The sequence below is a fragment of the Vulpes vulpes genome, chromosome 6 (assembly GCF_048418805.1).
Source record: "Vulpes vulpes isolate BD-2025 chromosome 6, VulVul3, whole genome shotgun sequence".
In the NCBI taxonomy this organism is placed as follows: domain Eukaryota; kingdom Metazoa; phylum Chordata; class Mammalia; order Carnivora; family Canidae; genus Vulpes; species Vulpes vulpes.
Genome location: NC_132785.1, coordinates 130,727,112 through 130,739,306, shown reverse-complemented (window position 1 = coordinate 130,739,306; position 12,195 = coordinate 130,727,112). Strand labels below are relative to the sequence as shown.

Sequence of the window (12,195 nt, the reverse complement as noted above, 5' to 3'; positions counted from 1 at the left end):
CAGAGTCTAGACAGCAGTGGGTGCTCACATGTAGCGGGGGGGAGGTGGGTCCTGCGAGGGTGGGTCCGGTTGGGGCACTACCAGGGACCCTCAGGCTTCAGGAGGTGGAGGGACAGAAGTCCAGCCCCATCGGGAGGCTTTTAGAGACCATACCTCACCCAGCAGGAGCCCAGCAGACGGCGAGGCTCAGCGCTGCTGAACACCACGGCTCCTGGTTTTAACTCCCCTCGCCTCCCCACGAGTGTTCATCTCCATCGTCTTATTTTGGGACAGTTTGGCCATGCCCAGCTGTTTTTATTGTGGTAAAATATACATAATATAAAATTCACCATTTTTATTTTTTATTGATTTATTTTTAAAAAATTTTTATTTATATATTCATGAGAACAGAGAGAGAGAGGCACAGGCACAGGCAGAGGGAGAAGCAGGCTCCATGCAGGGAGCCCGACGTGGGATTCGATCCCGGGTCTCCAGGATCAGGCCCTGGGCCGCAGGCAGGCGCTGAACCGCTGGGCCACCCGGGCTGCCCAAATTCACCATTTTAAGACACACAGCTCAGGGGCACTGAGCACACGGACGGTGTTGCATGCCCTTCGCCACCATCCATCTCTAGAACCTTCTCACCCCGTCAAGCTGAAGCCCCGGCCCCATCCACACTCACTCCCCGGCCCATCCGCTGCATGGATGAGGCTCCTCAGGTGAGCCCACCACGCGCGCTCGGTCCTGTGATGGGCTGAGGTCACCCAGGGCCCGGTCCTCACGGCTCGCCCCTGTGGGAGCAGGGGTCAGGCCTTCTGCTCTTTTACAGTGGGATGATGCTCCCCTTTAGGGACAGACTTCTGTTTGGCCACGTGCCCTCTAACGGACCCCGGGGCTGCCTCCACGGCCCCTGGGACTCGTGCTGCCACGAGGTAGGAGTGGATGTCGAGACCCCACTGCCAGGCCCTCTGGGACACACACCCAGGAGTGGGGGGGCTCCGCCTGGCAGCCCCAGGCTCCCCACGCACCCACCAACGGAGCACAGGGCTGTGCCTTCAACCTTCGATCCAAGCCGTTTGCCAGGAGGAGCTGTCCCACAGCCCCAAGAGGAGGGAGGACCGTCTCCCCACCTGCACCCCAGGCCCTGCACGGGGACGCCTCTGCTCATTCCTTCAGAGAACTCTGGGCAGAAGGGTGTGGAGAACGCGCTGCTCCCCTGAACGGAGGAATGGCCACGTCAGTCAGGAGGCACCCGGGATCCCGCCTTCGGCACAGGCGGCGTCTGTTACCGGGGTGCGGGGGCTCCCGCAGGGGCCCCCGACTCTTATCTCTTCTGTCCGTTTCCTCTCTGTTGCTGCTCCATTCTCCCCTTCTCGGCTGTGTCTGGCCCCATGCAGAGCTTTCCGTCTGCCATCAAGTTCTGGTGCTCACGAAGGAATGTTCTGGAACGTTCTTTCACCAGCACCTCCAGTTCCCATTTCACAGATGCAGGGCTGTGGCACTGTTCAGCTCTGCCCCCTGCTCATCTGCTCCCCCTCGCTCTGCTGGCTCTGGATCCAGGTGGCTGTGGAGCCCAGAGGGGGGACACGGAGGCCACTGGGCTCCACCCTCTGCCTCGGGCACCTGTGTCTCAGCTCCTCTCCCTGCTGCCGACCCAACCCAGGGCCCTGGTCCTCCTCCCGGGGGTCCTCCCGGGCTCCAGCCCTTTCTGGCTCAGCCAGGCTTCCGGAGGAGGCACAGGGGCCCGTGCGTGCGCACCACCGCCCGTGCCCACTCTGGTCTTCCGCACGTCCCGCCGTAAGGTGAGAAGTTCCCACAGTGCAGCTTCCCTCCGCTGTGTGGTCAGCGTCTTCGTGGCTACCCCGGGGGGAGCCCCAGGCCCCCCGCCCCGACTCTCTCCATCTCCTAGAAGCCGTCTGTTCTCTCCTGCTGCCCACCGGGCCCTGCATCACCTGCCCTGTGGCTCCTACAGGCCTGTGCGTGCCAGCAGCTGCTGCGATGCCTCTGTCCAGCCTTGGGCAGGCCCGACGCACAGCGCCACCCGAGAGCTCCTGCACCACCGGCCCAGGACCCGAGCCGGCCCCCCACCCTCCTCGAGATCCCCCCCAGCTGCAATGTCCCCGCCTCCATCCCTCCGGGCCTAGGGCAGAGCCGGCCACCCGGACTGGCCCAGAGCCGGGAGCCCAGAGCGCCGCCTGGCACGGGCGGGCAGGTTCTGGCTGAGGAAGGGGGCCAGGTACAGCAAGGCGCAGGGAGAGGGCACGAGGCCCCGGCTCAAGAGACCGACTCCTCCTGAGACGGGCAACGCGGACGTTACCGCGAGCAAGTCGGGGACGGACAACAGATGCAGGAAAATAGCGGCTGGCAGACAAAGGACCAATGTCCCGAGCACAAAGCCTCTTACAGAAGCACAACAAAAAGACAAACAATCCAAAGAACGTGGGCGACAGCCACGAAGAGGCGGCCCACAGAAGTGCAGACCCACAGCCCCCCTGACCTCAGGCTCCAGAACCTTCCAGGGCTGCTGCTCCCCTGCCGCCTGGAGCCCCGAGGGTGGAGCAGGCCTCGCCCCCTGCACGGCCCTCCCTTCCCACTCTGAAAACCTCTAGGCTACAGAAAAGTCACAGGGGTTCAGGGAGCTCCCCACTCCGTGCACCCGGGATTTCTGGCCAAACATCCAGGAGTGAGTCAGGGCGCCAAGCCCCGAACCCCCACGACCACCCCCAGGAGGGCAGCGCGGTCTGCAGGACGTCCGCGTGCCTGCCCGCCTGCCCGCCTGCCCGCGGGGTGCATCCCCCCAGCGCTCCAGCTCTCCTGCCTGCTGGCCTCAACCTAGAACCAGCCTCGCCCCTTTCGGAAGAGCGTTTCTTGTTTTGGCGGCGTATGGACGACGTAAGACTGGCCACTTCCAAGTGAGTTCACTTAATACGCTCAGCGTTAGGCAACTACCGCGTCTGGTTCCAGAACAATCTCGTCAGCCCGGCCTCCCGCAGCCGCCGGCAGCCACCAGTGTGGCCTCCCTCTGTGGCCTGTCCCCTCCAGGCGCTTTCACGAAAAGGGAACCGCGCAGCACGTGGCCGTCCGCGCCCGCCCCTTCACCGAGCTCGTTTCCTCCATCCGCCCATGTCGCAGACCTCGCTCCTTTTTAAGGCTGAACAATAACCCATTCTCCGGACTTTTTGCTCATGCGCCCACCCCCGGATCGGACATGTGGCTTGTTTACACCTTCTGGCAACTGTGCGTGGCGCCACCATGAACATGCGTGAGGGAGCCTCCCCTCATCTGGGGCCCCGGTGGACGCCCGAAGCCTCGGGTCGTCCCGACCCCCACGTGTACTGTTTCCCACACGTCCCGCGCCTACGGCAAGATCAATCCAGGGTCACCGCAACGGCTGACGACCAGAGGGCGCGCGAGGACGCACCCTGCCTGGGCTGACGTGAGATCAGAACCCAGGAGGCGAGGTGGGCGGGGCGAGCGACGAGCTTGGGGCTGCACTGCCCTGTGACCGCCCTGCGACCGCCGTGGGGGGGGGGGCTGCCTCCAGACCCCGCTGGCGCCGGCAAGTTTCTGCCGGAGACCGAGCCTCCACTCTGAAAGAGTGATCGGCTGGGCCACATGGTGACCCTGCCCGACCTCCTGAGGGCTGCACACTGTTGCAGGGCGGCTGGCACAGGGCACCCACGTGGCCAAGGAGGGGCGCCGGGGCCCCGCCAGGCCCAGTCCTGAAGACGGCACACGGGGCCTACAGGGCCGGAGGAGAACACTTTATGGGTTTCTGCAAAACTGACCAGCACCCGGGCTGGCCCTCAGCAAAACGCTGACTTCTACAGTCTTCCTCTAGGCACGGAGAACAGTGCGCACCTCAGCCACGCGTGGGGCATACCTCTGTGGTCTCAAACACGCTGACTGTGCTTGGTAGGAGGGAAAACTAAGGGGCCTTTTGTCCGTGCGGTCGCGTGTCTGCCCTGGTGGGAGCCGGGCTCCGTGGTGGCCGCTGGCCAGGAGGCCCCCACGCAGTCCCCACCTCTCAGGATCAGCGAGCCCGAGAGCAGGCCAGGGTGGAGGCAGAGGGCCGCCCTGCCCGCTCAGGCTCCGTGGGCCGGACATCCCGGGGCCGGGCTGGGTCGGGGAAGGCCTGGGGACCAGCGTCTGGCCCAACATGCTTCCTGCAAACGCAGCCCAGCCATGGCGAGCCGTGGCCAGACAGCTCCTGAGCCCAAGTTCTGCAGAAGGCCGCGGGCTCCAGCTGCACCCTCACCCCGAGCGCCGGTCACCTGTCTGCGGCAGCCTAGGGCTCAGCTTCTAGGCTCGGCGCAGCTCAGCTTTCTCTGGCGTCTGAGCCTTATCTGGACACAGCTGCTTCCTGCTAATCAGGGGCAAGGTCAGAGGTGTCTTCTCAGTGTCTCTCTGGCCGGCACGGCCTCCGTCACGGAGGCTGGAAGCCCCTGGAAGTGGGGGGAGGAGGAGAAGCGGCCGGGTCACCGGGAGGCCCACCTTCCGGTCCCGGTCCAGCCCGTCTGCCCGTGGTGGGGCCAGCGTGCCCGAGGAGGCGGAGGGGGAGCCTGTCCCCGAGGTGTGGGTGTCAGAGGTCAGCAAGAGCACAGGAGGGAGGGGTCAGGTGCCTGCAGTGACTCCGTGTATGTCGGGGGATGCTCCGGGGACACCTGGGACCCCACAAGCTCCCGCCGGCCAGCGATGACAACGCTCAGCAAGACTGTTGGCTGTTGGCCACGGCCTGGTCTGGGACCAAGCATCAGGGGACCTCCTCCTGGGGCTGTGGCCTCCACCTGGTGACCCAAATGCCCCAGCGTCAGCTCAGGCATGCAGGTGTACCCCAGCAACCACTGCAGGGGAGCCCACATTGTCTCGGGCAGGTGAGACCCTGGAGGAGGTGTGGGCCTCCCTTTAGCAGAGGACGGCGAGGCTGGGCCTGGTGCCCTCCGGAGCGCGCCGCAGGCCGGGCTTGAGGGATGCAGTGCCAGGGCTGGGCGGCCCTGCTCCAGGCAGGACACGGATTCAGGTGACGCTCAGCTGGCTGCCAGCCCTAGGGCCTGCCTGGACGGGGTCAAGGGATGGCCCTCGCCTGGCCAAAACTAGCCACTTCCTGCCTCTGACAAGAGGGGTGAGGGCACACTGGGGTGGACTACAAGGGGGGGCCCGGGCCCCCCTTCCAGCTGCTTCAGCACCGGCTCTCAAGGGCTCAGAGAGCCTGCCACGTCCTCACCGCAGCCCAGCTCACCAGGCATGGCCCCAGGCTACCCGGAAGGAGCCAGAACCTTCTCTGGGGGACAGCAGGCTCCCCACTGCGGGCGGGACGCACACCAGGTAGCCCTTCCAAGCAGCCAGCGAGGACCCACGCGCCCCACGGAGGGCCCGGAGGGACCGAGCGCTGGCCTGTGGCACACGCACCTCCGAAGTGCCGCAGAGGCCAGAACCGTGGCCGGGGTCCGCGAGCAGGTCCCCACGCAGCCGGCAGCGGATACCTACGCCAGAAAACAGACGTCCCGGAGGGAGCCCTAGGGGAAAGCCGACCCCGCCCGATGGGCTTCTGAGGAAACGTGACCAAAATGACCAAAACCAGCAAAGGAAAAGCGCATCAGACAGAAGGTGCGGGGATGGGTGCGGCCGGGCGGGCTGCTGACCCCAGGGCTGCACGGGCCTCCCTGGACACAGCGAGGGGCCCGGCCCCGAAGGGGTGCCACGGCCAACGCCAGCCGCCTCCAGATCGCCGGCAAGCAGGTCGATCCGGGCAGGGGGCACGACCCCGGCGGTGACCTGGGAAGTACCAACCCCACCCCCAGGGCCAGGGTCCATGGGGAGACGCGGCCCGCCAGCGGCGGGGGCACGTGCCCGGGGCCTGCGGGAAAGCGCCACAGCACGGCGGGCCCCACGGACGTGGCCTCCGCCGGGAAAGGCCCCGAGAGAGCGCAGGGAGCCCTGTCCCTCTCCCTCTCACAGACACAGCGGGGGGCTTGCTGGCACATCCGCTCCTTGCTGAGGCCACCCACGGGGCACTTCCACGACGCCTGGACCGGGTCCTGCCCCAGGAGCCACCACGCGGCCCCCTGCCCGGCGCCCCCTTCCCCCAACTGGTTCCTCTCTCTTCCCCAGCAGCCCCGCACCGGAGATGCTGGACACAGCCACAAACAGGGCCTGGCACCAATGCCCACCCGGGCCCTCAGCAAGGACATCCGGGCGCCCGGCCCGCCTGGGTCTCTGCAGCACTGTCGGGGCCACCGCCTTACCCGACCCCCCCCCCCCGCCACCGCCTTACCCCCCCCACCCCTACTCCGACACTTACTCTTCTGAGAAACAGCTGATCCACCCAAAGACCTGCTTCTCCCGCCAGGACGCACACGGCCCCCTGTTCCTCCTGGCATGCAGCCCTCGCCCCCTCCCTCCCCATCACAGACACTGCCTGCGAGCCCCCTCCCCTCCGGCTACCACTGCGACCCTGCTGTCCCCGACAGCGCCCACTCCCTCCAGTTCTCTCGTGGCCACACCCCTGCAGGCTCAGCCACAACCGGAGAAACTCCCGTGTGGTCCCAACAAGGGGTTCGTGCGCACACACCTCCTCCCAGTAGCAGCCTCCTGGAAACCCTCGGGCTCGGGCCCCTGGTGTCCAGGGGTGTTGTCACCCTTCCCACCCCCTGGTGCCGTGGACACCAGGGCGCAGCTCTGGGCCCCTCCGGAAGGGACCACGCTCAGGTAAGCCAAGGCGGTCACCGAGTGAGAGGCGGGACCACACCGAGGCCAGGACAAGGGTCAGCTGCACGGGCCTGCAGCCTCGGCCACTTCCCAGCACCCTCCGTGGGCACAGCAGTCATCGCTCAGGATCGTGTCCACAGCGTGAAAGAGCCCGGAAGGTGCCAGCACAGTGGGTCAGGCGCACCTGTTCGGGTGGGCCCTGCCTCACAGCCCTCCTCTCTGCAGGACCTGTGAGAGCCCGAGAGGTGAGGGCAGAGCTGGGGGCGGGCGGAGGCGGCGCTCGGCGGCTGCGGGTGCAGGCGGGCACTCGCCTCTCCTCCGCCCACTTGCGTCTCCGGTGTGCCGCTGCCCGGCCGCGGAGGTAGGTCTCATTCTGTCTGTGACGTGCCTGTTGGGCTCTGCAGCAAAGCGACCCCGCAGTGGAGCCGCCAGTCACCCAGAGCCTCAGGTCTGCGGAGGGCGCCGCGGGCGTGCCCCACCCCTCAGCCTGGGGAGAGGCCCTACGGGGGCTTACAGCACAGCAATCCCCCCAGAGGGTACCACACTACAGACACGGAACGTGGGAGCCACGCACGCGAGGCTCTCCCAGAGCTCCCGGAGAACCCCGCGTCGTCTCCACAGCCACCAGCCAGTCCGGTGCCCAGGGCCGCGCCTGGTTCTGGGGCTGCCCGTCCAGGCAGGAAAGGCAACAGCTGCCAGGGAGCAAATCTCAGATGACGATGGGAATGCCAGGCTGGGCGCCCGGAGCAGGAGGGCAGGAGGAGGGGGTTGGGACAGCACTGGGGGTGCTGGCGGGCAGCCACAGGCACCCCTCTGGGGGGCCCGCCCTGGCTCCACCTCGCCCTACCGTGGGGGTCAGCCCGCACAGGGGGCGCGTGGCGAGATCCCTACTGTGACTCTGGGTCCCGGGGAGGCTGCCTGCCTCTCTCCTGGGCCAACAGCCACAAAAACGGGGTGCCCGGCCACACTGCTCAGGAGAAGGGACCTCATCGTCCCCTCCTCTCAGGATAACTGGAAAAATGCCGCCGTGGAGGAACTTCACCAGACGCTCTTCTAAGCAGGCTACGCAGACACGTTTCTGCTCGTTCCAAACACAAACAGCTAAATCGGAAATCCTCCGAACCGTGTCCGGTGCTCCTGGAAGGCAAGGCGGTGGCTGGGGCCTGCCCGAGCTGGGTGTGGCAGTGCTTTCTCACCCCAGTCCTAAGACCAAGAGGCAGCCCGGGCTATTTCAGGTACAGAGCGCGTGCGGGACATCCCAGCTCTCCAGGGAGCCTGAGGCCAGCGCAGTTTCCTGTGTCCCCGACCGTGGGGCTGGTGACACAGCTGTCCCCTCCCCGGGGGCCTCGGTGTCCTGCTGGCACAGGATGGAATGTCTGCCTGTCCAAACTGCTGAGCCAGAGCAGCCTGCTCTCCTGCCAGCCACACGCCCTGGGGTGGGGGGTCGAGGTATCATCACCTTTTCTTGAGGAAACTATTCTCCAAGAAACAAAACAGGCAAGCGGAGAGCAGGTGTGGTCATCCCGTGCTCGGCTCAGAAGGCGGAGGCCAGGACCCTGCAGGGCAGAGGGCACGGGCTGCACCCCCATCCACACCAGCTCCTCCCAGACCTCTGCCACAGCCCCCACGGCCTCTAAGACATGGGATGGCCATGGGACGCCTGGTGGCTCAGCGGTTTAGCGCCACCTTCGGCCCAGGGCACGATTCTGGGGTCCCGGGATCGAGTCCCACGTCAGGCTCCTGCGTGGAGCCTGCTTCTCCCTCTGCCTGTGTCTCTCCCTCTCTCTGTGTCTCTCATGAATAAATAAATAAGATCTTTAAATAATAATAAAATAAAATATTAAAAAGAACCCACCCAGGAGGTCCTAACTGGCTGTGACACAATCGAAGAGGTAACGTGATAGGATGCGAGCTCAGCAGTGGTCACCCTGGAAAGCAAGCATCAGATTAAATGAAAGATGCAGGTGCCCCAGCTGTCCCCAGTCTGAGGCTCTGATTCACACAGAATCACCCCAGAGGTCACCTGAGGGGCTGCCTAGGGGGGCACCACCACTGTCCCAATGCGGATGTGTGCCCTACAAATTGAGCACTCAGGGGCAGAAGGGCCCAGTGCCACATGGAGGCTGGTGACCGTGGTCCGCGTGGGCAGAGCCAGCTGTGCTCAGGGCACAACCACACCCGTGCAGAAGGAAGTGCTTCCAAGGGCCTGGGGCTGGGGGGCCAGACAGGGGCCAACCCCCTGCCAACAGGGCTCCTCCTTCAGCGAGGACAGAGGGTGACATGTGGACAGACCCCTGGGCCCACATCACTCACCTGGGACTGTGCGATGTGTGCGGGGGACGCGTGCTAGAGCGTGGAATTACCATATGGAAACAGGACACGGAGCCAGCTGACAACCAGCCGTGACACCTCCGAGGCACCTCCCTTTCTGCCGAGGGCAAAACCCAGCGCAGAGGAGTACACGGCTGGGCCTCGCCCCTCCGACGCCCACCCAGCCCACCTGACGACGGGAGCAGAGCCCCACCGTGGGTCGACCTGACCTCCTAAGGCCACTGCGTGTCCCCTGCCCTTCTCTCCCACCATCAGGAGACAGGTGCCCTCGGGGCAGGGCCACCAGAGGGCCTCTCCTTGTGCCTCGGGGTCTGGGCACCAGGACAGGGTGCTGCCTGTGGCCCGGCCAGGGGGCAGTGGGGACAGAACAGCCAGTGCAAGCCTGGCCACGAGGAGGGCAAGGGTGCCCGCTCCCTGGTGCCTCCCACCGCCATCTCTGGCCCCTTGGGGTACAGACGGCAGCACTTAGCAGGCGAACCACAGCAGACCCAGGGCTGCACCTCGCCTCCGCGGGGTGCGAAGTGCCAGGCTGGCAGCGGCCAGGCTCTGCCTGCGGACGGCTGTTGACGGTGGCTCCGTGGGGCGTCTGCGTCGCCACCTGTCAGGTGCCCAGCACAGAACACCGCCTCCCCAGGGGACGGAGCCAGTGCAGGCCGGAGACACTTACCGCAGAGGCTGCGCACACAGCGAGGCGGTCACAGCGCACCGCGGCTCTCGCACAGGCCGCCCGGGCTGAGGGCCTCCAGACAACCTGCCTCCAGGCGGAAGGGAACTGTAAACAGGCACCCGCGCTATCTTCAGGCTGACTCTGCGTCCCCTGCCGCTGCCTAGCAATCCACGGGAGCTGACAAGGCGCAGGCCAGGACACGGCCAGCAGCTCCACGCGCTTGCCGGGCTCGGTGCCAAGTCCGAACTCTGCCCAGCACGGCCGCGGGGACACAGAGATGTGCCAGTTCCCAAACAGCAGCAGCAGCCGGGGGCCGGCTACAAGGCTGGATGAGGCTGGGTTGTGCCTGCGGGGACGATGTGCTCGACTCGTGGGGCCTGGGTGCTCGGCGGCATGCTGCTCCCCCTCCTGCCCGCCTGCACCTGAGCACCCAGCTCTGTGTGGATCACTCTGGCCAGGCCCTGTGACACCCGGGCTCCTGGAGAACTCGAGATGTGACCCATCATGAGCCCCAAAACACCCATCATTGACGTCTGGGCGGCTCAGCGGTTGAGCATCTGCCTTCAGCCCAGGGCGTGATCCTGGAGTCCTGGGATCAAGTCCCGCATCAGGCTCCCTGCATGGAGCCTGCTTCTCCCTTTGCCTGGGTCTCTGCCTCTCTCTCCTTTCTGTTTCTCTCAGGAATAAATAAATAAAATCTTTTAAAAAGAAAAAAGGAGGGGATTCCTGGGTAGCTCAGCGGTTTGGTGCCTGCCTTCAGCCCAGGGCATGATCCTGGAGTCCCCAGATCGAGTCCCACATTGGGCTCCCTGCGTGGAGTCTGCCTGTGTCTCTGCATCTCTCTCTCTCTCTGTTCCTCATGAATGAATAAATAAAATCTTCTAATAAAAAATAATATAAAGAAAAGAAAAGAAAAAGAAAAAGAAAAAAAGACCCATCACTTTTCCTGATTGCAGAGCCACTCTCTGGAACAACCTTCCTAGCCCCACTGCTGGCACCCAAGGACACACAGTCTTCCTCATCCACCCACCTGGGTGGGGTGGTGGCATGTTGGGCAGAAGCAGGGGGAAAGCTGCTTTTGGAGCCCAGATCCCAAGAAGGGACGAGTGCACAGCAGGGCAACCCAGTGGTTCCCACCCAGCTCACAGGCCCTTGAGTGTCAGATGAGACCACACATCTGTCCTGGCAAAGCACCCGTCTGAGCCCTTCAAGGCAGCTGCTTCCTTCCTCACCAAAGCCCATCCACGTACGGGTGGGCTGCCGTGAGCTGCAGCAGGGGGCACTGGCTGCCCGAGTCCGCCCCACAGACGCCAACCCACGGGCCTCCTCACTCCCTCCCTGGGAGTAGACTTGGTCCTTCAGACACTGCAAACACCGGGTCCACTCACCGTGCACACGGCCGATAACCCAAACCGCCAGCCAAGTCCACAGCTGGCTGGCCTGCTCGCCCCTACCCCCAGGCCCGCACTGTCCGGGCACACACCTCCAGTGACAGGCGGAACCCACGTTCCTGAGCAGAGCGCCGCCGCTGGGCCGGGAGCGTTCACGCAGCAGCCGCTACAGGGCCACGCCAAGCGGGGGCAGGCGGGAGACGGCGAGTCCCCTCGTGCAGGCCGCAGGGCAACGGGAGCGGACGGAGGCGGAGGGACGGCTGACAGCGGCCACCATCGCAGCGACATGCAAAACCTGCCCAGCCCACGCCCTCCACGATCACCCGGTGGGAAGGGCTCCTGCACCCCCAGATGTTACCCCGAGGGGAGGACGCAGCGCACGCCAGAGCCAGCAACTGCATCCGCGGGGCTGACACTTCCCAGAACTGGGAAACACCGCCGTCCCGCGACGTTGGAAGCCCCAGCCCTGACAGGGCGGCGTCAGGAGGAAACCACACCTGGACACCACAGGGCAAGGCAAAGCCCCCAGGGAGGAGGACCAGCCTTCAAAGGAGTCTTGCTTCACTCACAGCCCACTTCTCAAGAGCAAAACTGAGAGCAGTCAGGGAAGGTGCATCCTCCATGGGCGGGGGGGAGACGGCGCCACAGCCCCGTACCTCGTCACCCCCAACACCTGCACGTGCAGAGGGGAGATGCCACCTGCACCCCCACACCCCCCATCACCTGCACGTGCAGAGGGAAGACGCCGCCTGCACCTTGACACCTCATCACCCCCAACACCTGCACGTGCAGAGGGGAGATGCCACCTGCACCCCCACACCCCCCATCACCTGCACGTGCAGAGGGAAGACGCTGCCTGCACCTTGACACCTCATCACCCCCAACACCTGCACATGCGGAGGGGAGATGCCACCTGCACCCCCATACCCCCCAACACCTGCATGTGCAGAGGGAAGATGCCGCCTGCACCTTGACACCTCATCACCTGCACGTGCGGAGGGGAGATGCCACCTGCACCCCCACACCCCCCATCACCTGCACGTGCAGAGGGAAGATGCCGCCTGCACCTTGACACCTCATCACCCCCAACACCTGCACATGCGGAGGGGAGATGCCACC

At 65.2% G+C, this 12,195-nt stretch overlaps 1 protein-coding gene across 16 annotated transcripts in view; it reads right to left on the bottom strand.

The window, feature by feature from the left end:
• Nucleotides 1-12,195, bottom strand: part of PACS2 (phosphofurin acidic cluster sorting protein 2) — a 53,962-nt gene that overhangs the window by 34,946 nt on the left and 6,821 nt on the right. For 2 of the 16 annotated variants that reach the window (XM_026012698.2, XM_026012700.2), the window contains exons 1-2: nt 5,389-5,569; nt 4,254-4,424 (exon numbers count right to left, since the gene is read on the bottom strand). The exons of 7 other annotated variants lie outside the window; for them this stretch is intronic. The gene's annotated coding sequence lies outside the window, so the exon portion shown is untranslated. Of the gene's footprint in view, nt 1-4,253; nt 4,425-5,388; nt 5,570-6,550; nt 7,825-8,146; nt 8,244-8,542; nt 8,616-9,000; nt 9,226-9,685; nt 9,858-12,195 lie in introns of those variants that run through there. 7 more of the 16 variants (XM_026012701.2, XM_072762519.1, XM_072762517.1 and 4 more) reach the window with 7 other exon arrangements.